Source organism: Lipotes vexillifer, unplaced genomic scaffold (genome assembly GCF_000442215.2).
Source record: "Lipotes vexillifer unplaced genomic scaffold, Lipotes_vexillifer_v1.1 scaffold5, whole genome shotgun sequence".
In the NCBI taxonomy this organism is placed as follows: domain Eukaryota; kingdom Metazoa; phylum Chordata; class Mammalia; order Artiodactyla; family Lipotidae; genus Lipotes; species Lipotes vexillifer.
Genome location: NW_006788592.1, coordinates 939,669 through 954,082, shown reverse-complemented (window position 1 = coordinate 954,082; position 14,414 = coordinate 939,669).

Sequence of the window (14,414 nt, the reverse complement as noted above, 5' to 3'; positions counted from 1 at the left end):
GGTGCCGACTGGCACTCACCAGCCCGAGAGGCTTGTCTGCTCACCCGCCGGGACGGGCGGGGCTGGGAGCTGAGGCTTGGGCTTCGGTTGGAGCGCAGGGAGAGGACTGGGGTTGGCTGCGTGAACACAGCCTGAAGGGGCTAGTGCACCACGGCCAGCTGGGAGGGAGTCCAGGAAAAGGTCTGGAGCTGCCAAAGAGGCAAGAGACTTTTTCTTCCCTCTTTGTTTCCTGGTGCGCGAGGAGAGGGGTTTTAAGAGCGCTGCCTAAAGGAACTCCAGAAACGGGCGCGAGCCGCGGCTAAAAGCTCGGAAACCAGAGACGGGCGGGAGACGCTAAGGCTGCTGCTGCCGCCACCAAGAAGCCTGTGTACGAGCACAGGTCACTATCCACACCCTCCTTCCGGGGAGCCTGTGCAGCCCGCCACTGCCAGGGTCCCGGGATCCAGGGACAACTTCCCCAGGAGAACGCATGGTGCGCCTCAGACTGGTGTAACGTCACACTGGCCTCGGCCGCCGCAGGCCCGCCCCGCACTCCGTGCCCCTCCCTCCCCTCGGCCTGAGTGAGCCAGAGCCCCCAAATCAGCGGCTCCTTTAACCCCGTCCTGTCTGAGCGAAGAACAGACACCCTCCGGCGACCTACACGCAGAGGCGGGGCCAAATCCAAAGCTGAGCCCCGGGATCTGTGCGAACAAAGAGAAAGGGAAATCTGTCTGAGGCTCCCAGCAGCCTCAGAAGCAGTGGATTAAATCTCCACAATCAATCGCATGTACCCTGCATCTATGGAATACCTGAATAGACAACAAATCATCCCAAATTGAGGACGTGGATTTTGAGAGCAAGACTTATTATTCTTTTCCCTTTTCCTCTTTTTGTGAGTGTGTATGTGTATGCTTCTGTGTGAGATTTTGTCTGTATAGCTTTGCTTTCACCATTTGTCCTAGGGTTCTATACGTCCGATTGTTTTTGTTTTGTTTTTTTACTTTAAAAGTTTTTTTTTAATAATTATTCTTTTATTTTACTAACTTTATTTTATTTTACCTTACTTTATTTTATTTTCTTTATCCTTTCTTTCTTTCTTTCTACTTTTTCTCCATCTTATTCTGAGCCGTGTGGATGAAAGGCTCTAGGTGCTGCAGCCAGGAGTCAGTGCTGTGCCTCTGAGGTGGGAGAGCCAACTTCAGGACACTGGTCCATAAGAGACTGCCCAGCTCCACATAATATCAAACAGCGAAAACCTCCCAGAGATCTCCATCTCAACACCAAAACCCAGCTTCACTCAACGACCAGCAAGCTACAGTGCTGAACACCCTATGCGCAACAACTAGCAAGACAGGAACACAACCCCACCCATTAGTAGAGAGGCTGCCTAAAATCATAATAAGTCCACAGACACCCCAAAACACACCACCAGATGGGGACCTGCCCACAAGAAAGACAAGATCCAGCCTCATCCACCAGAACACAGGCACCAGTCCCCTCCACCAGGAAGCCTACACAACCCACTGAACCAACTTTAGCCACTGGGGACAGACACCAAAAACAACGTGAACTACGAACCTGCAGCCTGTGAAAAGGAGACCCCAAACACAGTAAGATAAGCAAAATGAGAAGACAGAAAAACACACAGCAGATGAAGGAGCAAGATAAAAACCCACCAGACCTAAAAAGTGAGGAGGAAATAGACAGTCTACCTGAAAAAGAATTCAGAATAATGATAGTAAAGATGATCCAAAATCTTGGAAATAGAATAGACAAAATGCAAGAAACATTTAACAAGGACCTAGAAGAACTAAAGATGAAACAAGCAATGATGAACAACACAATAAATGAAATTAAAAATACTCTACAAGGGATCACTAGCAGAATAACTGAGGCAGAAGAACAGATAAGTGACCTGGAAGATAAAGCAGTGGAAATAATTACTGCAGAGCAGAATAAAGAAAAAATAATGAAAAGAACTGAGAACAGTCTCAGAGACCTCTGGGACAACATTAAACGTACCAACATTTGAATTACAGGGGTTCCAGAAGAAGAAGAGAAAAAGAAAGGGAGTGAGAAAATATTTGAAGAGATTATAGTTGAAAACTTCCCTAATATGGGAAAAGAAATAGTTAATCAAGTCCAGGAAGCACAGAGAGTCCCATACAGGATAAACCCAAGGAGAAACATGCCAAGAAATATATTAATCAAACTGTCAAAACTTAAATACAAAGAAAACATATTAAAAGCAGCAAGGGGAAAACAACAAATAACACACAAGGGAATCCCCATAAGGTTAACAGCTGATCTTTCAGCAGAAAATCTGCAAGCCAGAAGGGACTGGCAGGACATATTTAAAGTGATGAAGGAGAAATACCTACAACCAAAATTACTCTACCCAGCAAGGATTTCATTCAGATTTGATGGAGAAATTAAAACCTTTACAGACAAGCAAAAGCTGAGAGAGTTCAGCACCACCAAACCAGCTTTACAACAAGTGCTAAAGGATCTTCTCTAGGCAAGATACACAAGAGAAGGAAAAGACCTACAATAACAAACCCAAAACATTTAAGAAAATGGGAATAGGAATATACATATCAATAATTACCTTAAATGTAAATATATTAAATGCTCCCACCAAAAGACACAGACTGGCTGAATGGATACAAAAACAAGACCCATATATATGCTGTCTACAAGAGACCCACTTCACACCTAGAGACACATACAGACTGAAAGTGAGGGGATGGAAAAAGATATTCCATGTAAATGGAAACCAAAAGAAAGCTGGAGTACCAATTCTCATATCAGACAAAATAGACTTTAAAATAAAGACTATTAGAAGAGACAAAGAAGGACACTACATAATGATCAAGGGGTCGATCCAAGAAGAAGATATGACAATTGTAAATATTTATGCATCCAACATAGGAGCACCTCAATACATAAGGCAGATACTAACAGCCATAAAAGGGGAAATCAACAGTAACACATTCATAGTAGGGGACTTTTAACACCCCAATTTCACCAATGGACAGATCATCCAAACTGAAAATAAATAAGGAAACACAAGCTTTAAATGATACATTAAACAAGATGGACTTAATAGATATTTATAGGACATTCCATCCAAAAACAACAGAATACACATTTTCCTCAAGTGCTCATGGAACATTCTCCAGGATAGGTCATATCTTGGGTCACAAATCAAGCCTTGGTAAATTTAAGAAAACTGAAATTGTATCAGGTATCTTTTCCAACCACAATGCTATGAAACTAGATATCAATTACAGGAAAAGATCTGTAAAAAATAAAAACACATGGAGGCCAAACAATACACTACTTAATAATGAAGTGATCACTGAAGAAATCAAAGAGGAAATAAAAAAAATACCTAGAAACAAATTACAATGGAGACACGACAACCCAAAACCTATGGGACGTAACAAAAGCAGTTCTAAGAGGGAAGTTTATAGCAATACAATCCTACCTTAAGAAACAGAAAAGGTCTCAAATAAACAACCTAACCTTGCACCTACAGCAATTAGAGAAAGAAGAACAAAAAAACCCCAAAGTTAGCAGAAGGAAAGAAATCATAAAGATCAGATCAGAAATAAATGAAAAAGAAATGAAAGAAATGATCGCACTGATCAATAAAACTAAAAGCTGGTTCTTTGAGAAGATAAACAAAATTGATAAACCATTAGCCAGACTCATCAAGAAAAAAAGGGAGAAGACTAAACTCAATAGAATTAGAAATGACAAAAAGAGAAGTAACAACTGACACTGCAGAAATACAAAAGATCATGAGAGATTACTACAAGCAACTCTATGCCAATAAAATGGACAACCTGGAAGAAATGGACAAATTCTTAGAAATGCACAACCTGCCAAGACTGAATCAGGAAGAAATAGAAAATATGAACAGAACAATCACAAGCACTGAAATTAAAATTTAAATCCTTCCAACAAACAAAAGCCCAGGACCAGATGGCTTCACAGGTGAATTCTATCAAACATTTAGAGAAGAGCTAACATCTATCCTTGTCAAACTCTTCCAAAATATAGCAGAGGGAGGAACACTTCCAAACTCATTCTACGAGGCCACCATCACCCTGATACCAAAACCAGACAAAGCTGTCACAAAGAAAGAAAACTACAGGCCAATATCATTAATGAACATAGATGCAAAAATCCTCAACAAAATAATAGCAAACAGAATCCAACAGCACATTAAGAGGATCTTACACCATGATCAATTGTGGTTTATTCCAGGAATGCAAGGATTCTTCAATATACGCATATCAATCAATGTGATTCACCATATTAACAAACTGAAGGAGAAAAACCATATGATCATCTCAATAGATGCAGAGAAAGCTTTCAACAAAATTCAACACCCATCTATGATAAAAACCCTGCAGAAAGTAGGCACAGAGGGAACTTTCCTCAACATAATAAAGGCCATATATGACAAACCTGCAGCCAACATCATCCTCAATGGTGAAAAACTGAAAGCTTTTCCACTAAGGTCAGGAACAAGACAAGGTTGCCCACTCTCACCACTCTTATTCAACACAGTTTTGGAAGTTTTAGCCACAGCAATCAGAGAAGAAAAGTTAATAAAAGGAATACAAATCGGAAAAGAAGTAAAGCTGTCACTGCTTGCAGATGACATGATACTATACATAGAGAATCCTAAAGATGCTACCAGAAAACTACTAGAGCTAATCAATGAATTTGGTAAAATAGCAGGTTACAAAATTAATGCACAGAAATCTCTGGCATTCCTATACACTAATGATGAAAAATCTGAAAGTGAAATCAAGAAAACACTCCCATTTATCACTGCAACAAAAAGAACAAAATATCTAGGAATAAACCAACCTAAGGAGAAGAAAGACCTGTATGCAGAAAATTATAAGACACTGATGAAAGAAATTAAAGATGATACAAATAGATGGAGAGATATATACCATGTTCTTGGATTGGAAGAATCAACATTGTGAAAATGACTCTACTACCCAAAGCCATCTACAGATTCAATGCAATCCCTATCAAACTACCACTGGCATTTTTCACAGAACTGGAACAAAAAATTTCACAATTTGTATGGAAACACAAAAGACCCTGAATAGCCAAAGCAATCTTGAGAACAAAAAACGGAGCTGGAGGAATCAGGCTCCCTGACTTCAGACTATACTTAAAGTCATCAAGACAGTATGGTACTGGCCCAAAAACAGAAATATAGATCAATGGAACAGGACAGAAAGCCCAGAGATAAACCTACGCACATATGGTCACCTTATCTTTGATAAAGGAGGCAGGAATGTACAGTGGAGAAAGGACAGCCTCTTCAATAAGTGGTGCTGGGAAAACGACGTGTACATGTAGAAGTATGAGATTAGATCACTCCCTAACGCCATACACAAAAATAGGCTAAAAATGGATTAAACACCTAAATTTAATGCCAGAAACTATCAATCTCTTGGAGGAAAACATAGGCAGAACACTCTGTGACATAAATCACAGCAAGATCCTTTGTGACCCACCTCCCAGAGAAATGGAAATAAAAACAAAAATAAACAAATGGGACCTAATGAAACTTCAAAACTTTTGCACAGCAAAGGAAACCATAAACAAGACCAAAAGACAGCCCTCAGAATGGGAGAAAATATTTGCAAATGAAGCAACTGACAAAGGATTAATCTCCAAAATTTATAATCAGCTCATGCAGCACAATAACAAAAAGACAAACAACCCAATCCAAAAATGGGCAGAAGACGTAAATAGACATTTCTCCAAAGAAGATATACAGACTGCCAACAAACACATGAAAGAATGCTCAACATCATTAATCATTAGAGAAATGCAAATCAAAACTACAATGAGATATCATCTCATACCAGTCAGAATGGCCATCATCAAAAAATCTAGAAACAATAAATGCTGGAGAGGATGTGGAGAAAAGGGAACACTCTTGCACTGCTGGTGGGAATGTGAATTAGTATAGCTACTATGGAGAACAGTATTGAGGTTCCTTAAAAAACTACAAATAGAACTAACACATGACCAAGCAATCTCACTACTGGGCATATACCCTGAGAAAAGCATAATTCAAAAAGAGTCATGTACCAAAATGTTCATTGCAGCTTTATTTACAATAGCCCGGAGATGGAAACAACCTAAATGTCCATCATTGGATGAATGTATAAAGAAGATGTGGCACATATATACAATGGAATATTACTCAGCCATAAAAAGAAAGGAAATTAAGCTATTTGTAATGAGGTGGATGGACCTAGAGTCTGTCATACAGAGTGAAGTAAGTCAGAAAGAGAAAAACAAATACCGTATGCTAACACATATAGATGGAATTTAAGGGGAAAACTGTCATGAAGAACCTCGGGGTAAGACAGAAATAAAGACATAGACCTACTAGAGAATGGACTTGAGGATATGGGGAGGGGGAAGGGTAAGATGTGACAAAGCGAGAGAGTGGCATGGACATATATACACTACCAAACGTAAAATAGATAGCTGGTGGGAAGCTGCCGCATAGCACAGGGAGATCAGCTCCGTGCTTTGTGACCACCTAGATGTGTGGGATAGGGAGGGTGGGAGGGAGGGAGACAAAGAGGGAAGAGATATGGGAACATATATATATGTATAACTGACTCACTCTGTTATAAAGCAGAAACTAACACACCATTGTAAAGTCTTCAATAAGTGGTGCTGGGAAAACTGGACAGGTACATGTAAAAGTATGAGATTAGATCACTCCCTAACACCATACACAAAAATAAGCTCAAAATGGATTAAAGACCTAAATGTAAGGCCAGAAACTATCAAACTCTTAGAGGAAAACATAGGCAGAACACTCTATGACATAAATCACAGCAAGATCCTTCTTGACCCATCTCCTAGAGTAATGGAGATAAAAACAAAAATAAACAAATGGGACCTAATGAAACTTCAAAGCTTTTGCACAGCAAAGGAAACCATAAACAAGACCAAAAGACAGCCCTCAGAATGGGAGAAAATATTTGCAAATGAATCAACTGACAAAGGATTAATCTCTAAAATTTACAGGCAGCTCATGCAGCTCAATAACAAAAAAATAAACAACCCAATCCAAAAATGGGCAGAAGACCTAAATAGACATTTCTCCAAAGAAGATATACAGACTGCCAACAAACACATGAAAGAATGCTCAACATCATTAATCATTAGAGAAATGCAAATCAAAACTACAATGAGATATCATCTCACACCAGTCAGAATGGCCATCATCAAAAAATCTAGAAACAATAAATGCTGGAGAGGGTGTGGATAAAAGGGAACACTCTTGCACTGCTGGTGGGAATGTGAATTGGTACAGCCACTATGGAGAACAGTATGAAGGTTCCTTAAAAAACTACAAATAGAACTACCATATGACCCAGGAATCCCACTACTGGGCATATACCCTGAGAAAACCATAATTCAAAAAGAGTCATGTACCAAAATGTTTATTGCAGCTCTATTTACAATAGCCAGGAGTTGGTAACAACTTAAGTGTCCATCATTGGATGAATGTATAAAGAAATGTGGTACATATATACAATGGAATATTACTCAGGCATAAAAAGAAACAAAATTGAGCTATTTGTAATGAGGTGGATGGACCTAGAGTCTGTCATACAGAGTGAAGTAAGTCAGAAAGAGAAAGACAAATACTGTATGCTAACACATATATATGGAATTTAAGAACAAAAAAATGTCATGAAGAACCTATGGGTAAGACAGTAATAAAGACACAGACCTACTAGAGAATGGACTTGAGGATATGGGAAGGGGGAAGGGTAAGCTGGGACAAAGCGAGAGAGTGGCATGGACATATATACACTACCAAACATAAAATAGATAGCTAATGGGAAGCAGCTGCATAGCAGATGGAGGTCAACTCGGTGGGATAGGGAGGGTGGGAGGGAGGGAGATGCAAGAGGGAAGAGATATGCAAACATATGTATATGTATAACTGATTCACTTTGTTTTAAAGCAGAAACTAACACACCATTGTAAAGCAATTATACTCAATAAAGTTGCAAAAAAAAAAATCTTAACAGTAGGTGGCTTGCATGGGTTTTAAGTGTGAAAAGACTGCAAGTCTGTGGCACATGGCTAGCCTCCCTCCAGAAACTCTCTAGTGCATCCCGTACAATCCTGGGGTTGTTTCACAGTACTGACACTTGCCTAACTCATTTCCAAATTTGTGCCCATGCATATACACACTTCACACACAGCCCCTGAAGAAGCTACCATCAAACCTTCTCCAGTTTTTAACTTCATCATCCTCAGTGGTCTGGAGAGTTCCAAGGTATGTTCAGCGTATGTGAGTAGTGTGTAGGGCTAAGTTCAAGAGGTGAATGTGAGTTGATCCTACACTTGCTACTCAGTTTGCCTACTTAACAACCATGACTTTGGGCAGGTTTTTAACCTCTCTAAACCTCTATATCTCTTATCTGTATAATAGAAATTATAATAATGTATATTCCACATGGTTGTCATGAACACAATGGAGTATTGAAAACACTCAAAAAATATTCACTGCTACTTCTATTATAATAAATATTGATGTTTATTTCTTTTACACTTAAAATTACTAATTAGAATTAGCATTTCTTTTTAAATGGACAACTTTCTAGAAACATACAGACCACCAAAATTGAATCAAGAAGAAATAGATAATTTGAACAGATCAATCACTAGAAATGCAGTAGAATATGTGATAAAAAATACTTCCTGCTAAAACAAAAGTCCAGGACAAGACAGCTTCAGACGCAAATTCTACCAAACATACAAAGAACTTTTACTGATCTTTCTCAAACTCTTCCAAAAGATTGAAGAAGAGGGAAAACTCCCAAAGACACTCTATGAAGCCACCATCATCCTGATACCAAAACTAGACAAAGATACTACCAAAAAAAAAAAAAGAAAATTACAGGCAAGCCAATATTTTTGATGAGTATAGATGCAAAAAATCCTCAACAAAATTTTAGCACACCAAATCCAACAACACATAAAAAAGATCATACACCATGACCAAGTGGGATTCCTCCCAACTTCACAAAGATGGTTCAACATACACAAATCAGTCAATGTGATACACCACATCAACAAAAGAAAAGACAAAAATCATGTGATCATCTCAATAGATGCAGAAAAAGCATTTGACAAAATTCAACATCAATTCATGAAAAAAACTCTTACCAAAGTGGGTATAGTGGGAACATATCTCAACATAATAAAAGCTACTTATGATAAACCCACAGCCAATATAATACTCAATGGTGAAAAGCTGAAAGCCTTCCCACTAAAATCTGGAACAAGACAAGGATGCCCACTCTCACCACTTCTTTTCAACATAGTATTAGAAGTCCTAGTCACAGCAGTCAGACAAGAAAAAGAAATAAAACGTATCCAAATTGGAAGGGAAGAGGTAAAATTGTCATTATATGCAGATGATATGACACTATATATAGAAAACCCTAAAGACTCCACACAAAAACTGATAAATAAATTGAGCAACGTAGCAGGATACAAGACTAACATATAGAAATCAGTTGCATTTATTTACTCTAACAATAAAATGTCAGAAAGGGAATGTGAAGAAAATACCTTTTAAAATCAAACTAAAAAAAAAAAAAATACTTAGGAATAAATCTGACCAAGGAGGTGAAAGACTTATATGCTGAGAACTATAAAACATTAATAAAGGAAATTAAAGATGATTCAAAGAAATGGAAAGATACCCCATGCTCTTAAATTGGAAGAATTAATATAGTTAAAATAGCCATATTACCCAAAGCAATATACAGCTTTAATATGCTCCCCATCATGACATTTTTCACAGAACTAGAACAAATAATCCTAAAATTTATATGAAGACATAAACGACCCAGAATTGCCAAAGCAATCCTGAGGAAAAAGAACAAAGCAGGAAGCATAATCCTCCCAGACTTCAGACAATATTACAAAGCTACAGTAATCAAAACAGCATGGTATTGACACAAAAACAGACATATGGATCACTGGAACAGAATAGAGAGACCAGAAATAAACCCAGACATCTACAGTCAATTAATCTTCGACAAAGGAGGCAAGAACATAAAATGGGAAAAAGTCTCTTCAGTAAGTGGTTCTGGAAAAGCTGGACAGCTGCATGTAAGTCAATGAAGTTAGAACATACCCTCACACCATGCACAAAAATAAACTCAAGATGGTGTAGAGACTTAAATATAAGACAAGACACAATACAGCTCCTAGAAGAGAACATAGGCAAAATACTCTCTGACATAAATCATATCAATGTTTTCTTAGGTCAGTCTCCCAAGGCAATAGAAATAAAACCAAAACTAAATAAATGGGACCTAATCAAACTTACAAGCTTTTGCACAGCAAAGGAAACCATAAACAAAACGAAAAGACAGCCTATGGAATGGGAGAAACTATTTGCAAATGATGCGCTGACAAGGGCTTAATTTCTAAAATATAAAAAGAGTTCATACAAAACAACAAAAAACAAACAAACAATGCAATCAAAAAATGGGCAGAAGACCTAAATAGATATTTCTCCAAAGAAGACATACAGATGGCCAATAGGCACATGGAAAGATGCTCAACACAGCTAATTATTAGAGAAATGCAAATCTAAACTACAATGAGGTACCACCTCACACCAGTCAGAATGGCCATCATTAAAAAGTCTACAAATAACAAATGCTGGAGAGGTGTGGAGAAAAGGGAATCCTCCTACACTATTGGTGGGAATGTAAGTTGGTACAGCCACTATGGAAAACAGTATGGAGGTTTCTCAGAAAGCTAAAAATAGAATTACCATATGATCCAGCAATCCCACTCCTGGGCAAATATCCAGACAAAACTATAATTCAAAAAGATACATGCACGCCTATGTTCATAGCAGCACTATTCACAATAGTCAAGACATGGAAACAACCTAAATGTCCATCAACAGATGAATAGACAGAGAAGATGTGGTGCATGTATACAATGGAATACTACTCAGCCATAAAAAAAGAAGGAAATAATGCCATCTGCAGCAACATGAATGCAACTAGAGATCATCATACTAAGTGAAGTAAGTCAGAAAGAGAAAGACAAATACCATATGATATCACTTATATGTGGAATCTAAAATATGACACAAATGAACTTATCTATGAAGCAGAAACAGACTCACAGACATAGAGAACAGACTTGTGGTTGCCAAGGGCAAGGGATGGACTGGGTTGGGGGTTAGTAGATGCAAACTATTACATATAGAATGGATGGACAAGGCCTTATTGTATATCACCGGGCACTATATTCAATGTCCTGGAATAAACCATAATGGAAAATAATATAAAAAAGAATGTATATATGTGTATAACTGAGTCATTTTGCTATTCAGCAGAAATTAACACAACATTGTAAATCAACTATACTTCAATTTAAAAAAAGGAGAATTAGCATTTTATTCAAATGACCAAATTCATTCTATTTCCTTACCGTTGGATATTAGTTGCATATAATTTCCATCTGCTTCGCATTCTGCCTTTGGGAATCTAAGCTTTAATTTAGATAAAGGTCTATTTTCCTCTCTCATATAACAGGAAAATAAACAAACAGATACAAAACATATCTTTTAAGTATCTTGGCTATTTACTTTCTGATTTATGCTATCCAGCAGTGTGCTTAAAGTTTTTCTTCCATTTCTTTTTTTGTTAGCTAAAGTAGCAGATCTTTTTACAATTTCCTTTAGTAATTACTTTCAGTACTTACCAAATCTAAGCAACTAAGACACAGGCCCTGTAAAGAAAATGTCATCTCTACACAGTCAATAGACCCAGGTTTCAATGGGCTTAACCTGAATCTCTGGTCTGCACAGCATTTTAGTGTTACATCCCAAGGTCCTCAGAACTAATGAAACAGTTGCAATCCTAATACCTACTTAAGCAAATTGAATGTGGCCATCCAGGAAAATTACCCCGTTGTCATAGTAACCCTTTTACTACTTAGGTCAAGGAGAATAGAATTTAGAAAAAAGAAAAACCTGGCAGCAAATTCTACAACCTAAAATAAAGTTGTGGGAAGTATGAGGAAGAGGCAAAGACAAATGAGGGATTTACTTCAACATGGAGGAAAACACCTGAAATGCAATGAGCAACACATAATATGCTCTCACTTTGCCTGCTTGGCCATACGGTTGCGGGGGTGTCTCAGCTATAGATTCACAGAATTTGAAACATCGAAGAGCTCTTAGGAAATCTAACTTGAGCCCCTAGTTTTACAAATAAAGAAACAGAAGCCCAGAGAGGTAAAGCAACTTTCACAGTTAGTATACTCAGTTATTGGCCTATGCTGAAACAGCTCTCCTGCTTTCCTGTCCAGCGTTCTTCTTATCATTCTATTCCTGAGATTTAAGGGCATAGAGGAACCATCCAAAAGACCTTTTGGAGTTTTTGCTATCTTAATTTATTTTTTTAAAATTATAGAGGATAGACTCAGTGCAGAAGAAAAAGACAGATTGGTCTTAAACTGGTTACATGACCAGCCAGTTACAGAAAAGTTGGCAAGATCTCATCACCAATTACACATTGACCCTGTATTATGCACTGTGCTGGCTCTTGGAGATCTAAGATGGTGTGGTCAAATCACTTAGGCCACTCACAGTTCTTGCAAAGTAGAACACCTTTATGTTCAGACTGAGAGCCAAGAGTCTGAAAATCTCCATCTCTGAGGGATTTATTCTCTATTTCACAGACCTTAGAACATATGGCAAACTTACAGTCCTAAAAAGCAACAGATGCAGCCTGATTTTAAATCTATGATGTTTTCAATACTGAGAAACAGAGGAAATCACAAAACAAGTACAGCGAGGCATTTTATGTTATTATCATCAATGAAAATGTGAATGCTAGTTGGTCAAAAAAAAAAGGGGATCCAAGAAACTGAGCCAGTACATAGCACGATCCAGTAAAATGAAAAAGGACTCCTCTATGTACAACATTTAAAAGATGTGTATGTAGGTCAACATCACTGAACCATGTCCACCTTGGCTTAATGACAGTTCATTTGATTTGCTAGAGCAGGACCAGGTACTTGGGTCTTATCTTCTAATGGTGCCCTTTGCCTTTCTGGTTGAACTTTTCATTGACTAGAAAGAATCCTTGGATTCCAGCTGATTGCTAAAGAAAGAAGTCTTGGTACCCCATTCTCAGGCCAGCATTCCTCAAGGCCAGGAACAATCTGATGATTATCCAGCCTTAAACCCAGCAGGACTTGCAAGAGTTGAGAGGGAGCCTATTTGTTGACGATCATGAAGGGAAGTGAATAAGGGACAAGGAGCCCCCATAGAGATGTGGAAACAGTCTAAACATCAGTGAAAGTATGGTTCTGCCATGGTACTTTGTAATGGATTCTGTTTCTCTAATCAGACTTTAAACTGGGCAAAAATAGGTACTAATAAATGTGCCTTGAGTAGACGGTTAGGTAGGTAGCTGGAAAAGAACAGAGCTGTGGTGAAAAGTGATAGTGTTGATAAATTCTAAAACAGGGATAACTGATGGTTACATTCTTGCAGTCAGTCACTCACTTACTGAACCAGTATTTATTGGGGAACTACTATGTATTGATTCTGTTCTTGTTGTTAGAACTACAGTAGTAAGCATGACAAGGTTCTTTCCCTCATAGATCTTATATTCTACTGACAGGAGACATAAAATAAAAACTGACTAAAATAAAAATTCATGCGATAATCAATGCTATGAAGAAAATAAAGCAGAATCAGGTGGTACAGGATGATCCAGCTGGAGGCAATGACATAAGCAATTCTAGATGACCTCTCTGAGAAGGTGACTTCCGAGTGCAGAGGTCCAGGCTGAAGCAGGGCCTTGAAGATGGAGTAAGCTTGGACTGTTCAACGCACACAAAAGACAATTATTGTATGACTGGAGTTGAGAAGACCAGGGAAAGGGTAGTAGGTGATAAGGTGAGGGACTGGGCAGAGACCCTACCACGTATCACTTTAGGGGACATGGTAAGGATTTTGGATCTTTTATAATGAGCTGGGAAGCTATTAAAGATTTTGAAGAGGTGAGTTAGGTGATCTGATTTACATTTAAAAACATCACCCTGACTGCTTCATGAAGAATAGACTGAGGAGAACTCAGGTGGAGTGAGGGAGAAATGCATGAAAAAGTTTATGATAATCTGAGGAAGAAGTGATGGCATCAGGAACTGGGAAGTAGCAATTTAAGGGGTAAAAAGTGCTCAGAGGAAGGATCAACAGGACATATTGATGTATTGGGTATGAAGCAAAGGAGTAATTCAAAGTTTATTTCTAGGATTGGGAACTAAGAAAACTAAAGTAACAATGGCCCCAGAGATGGGAA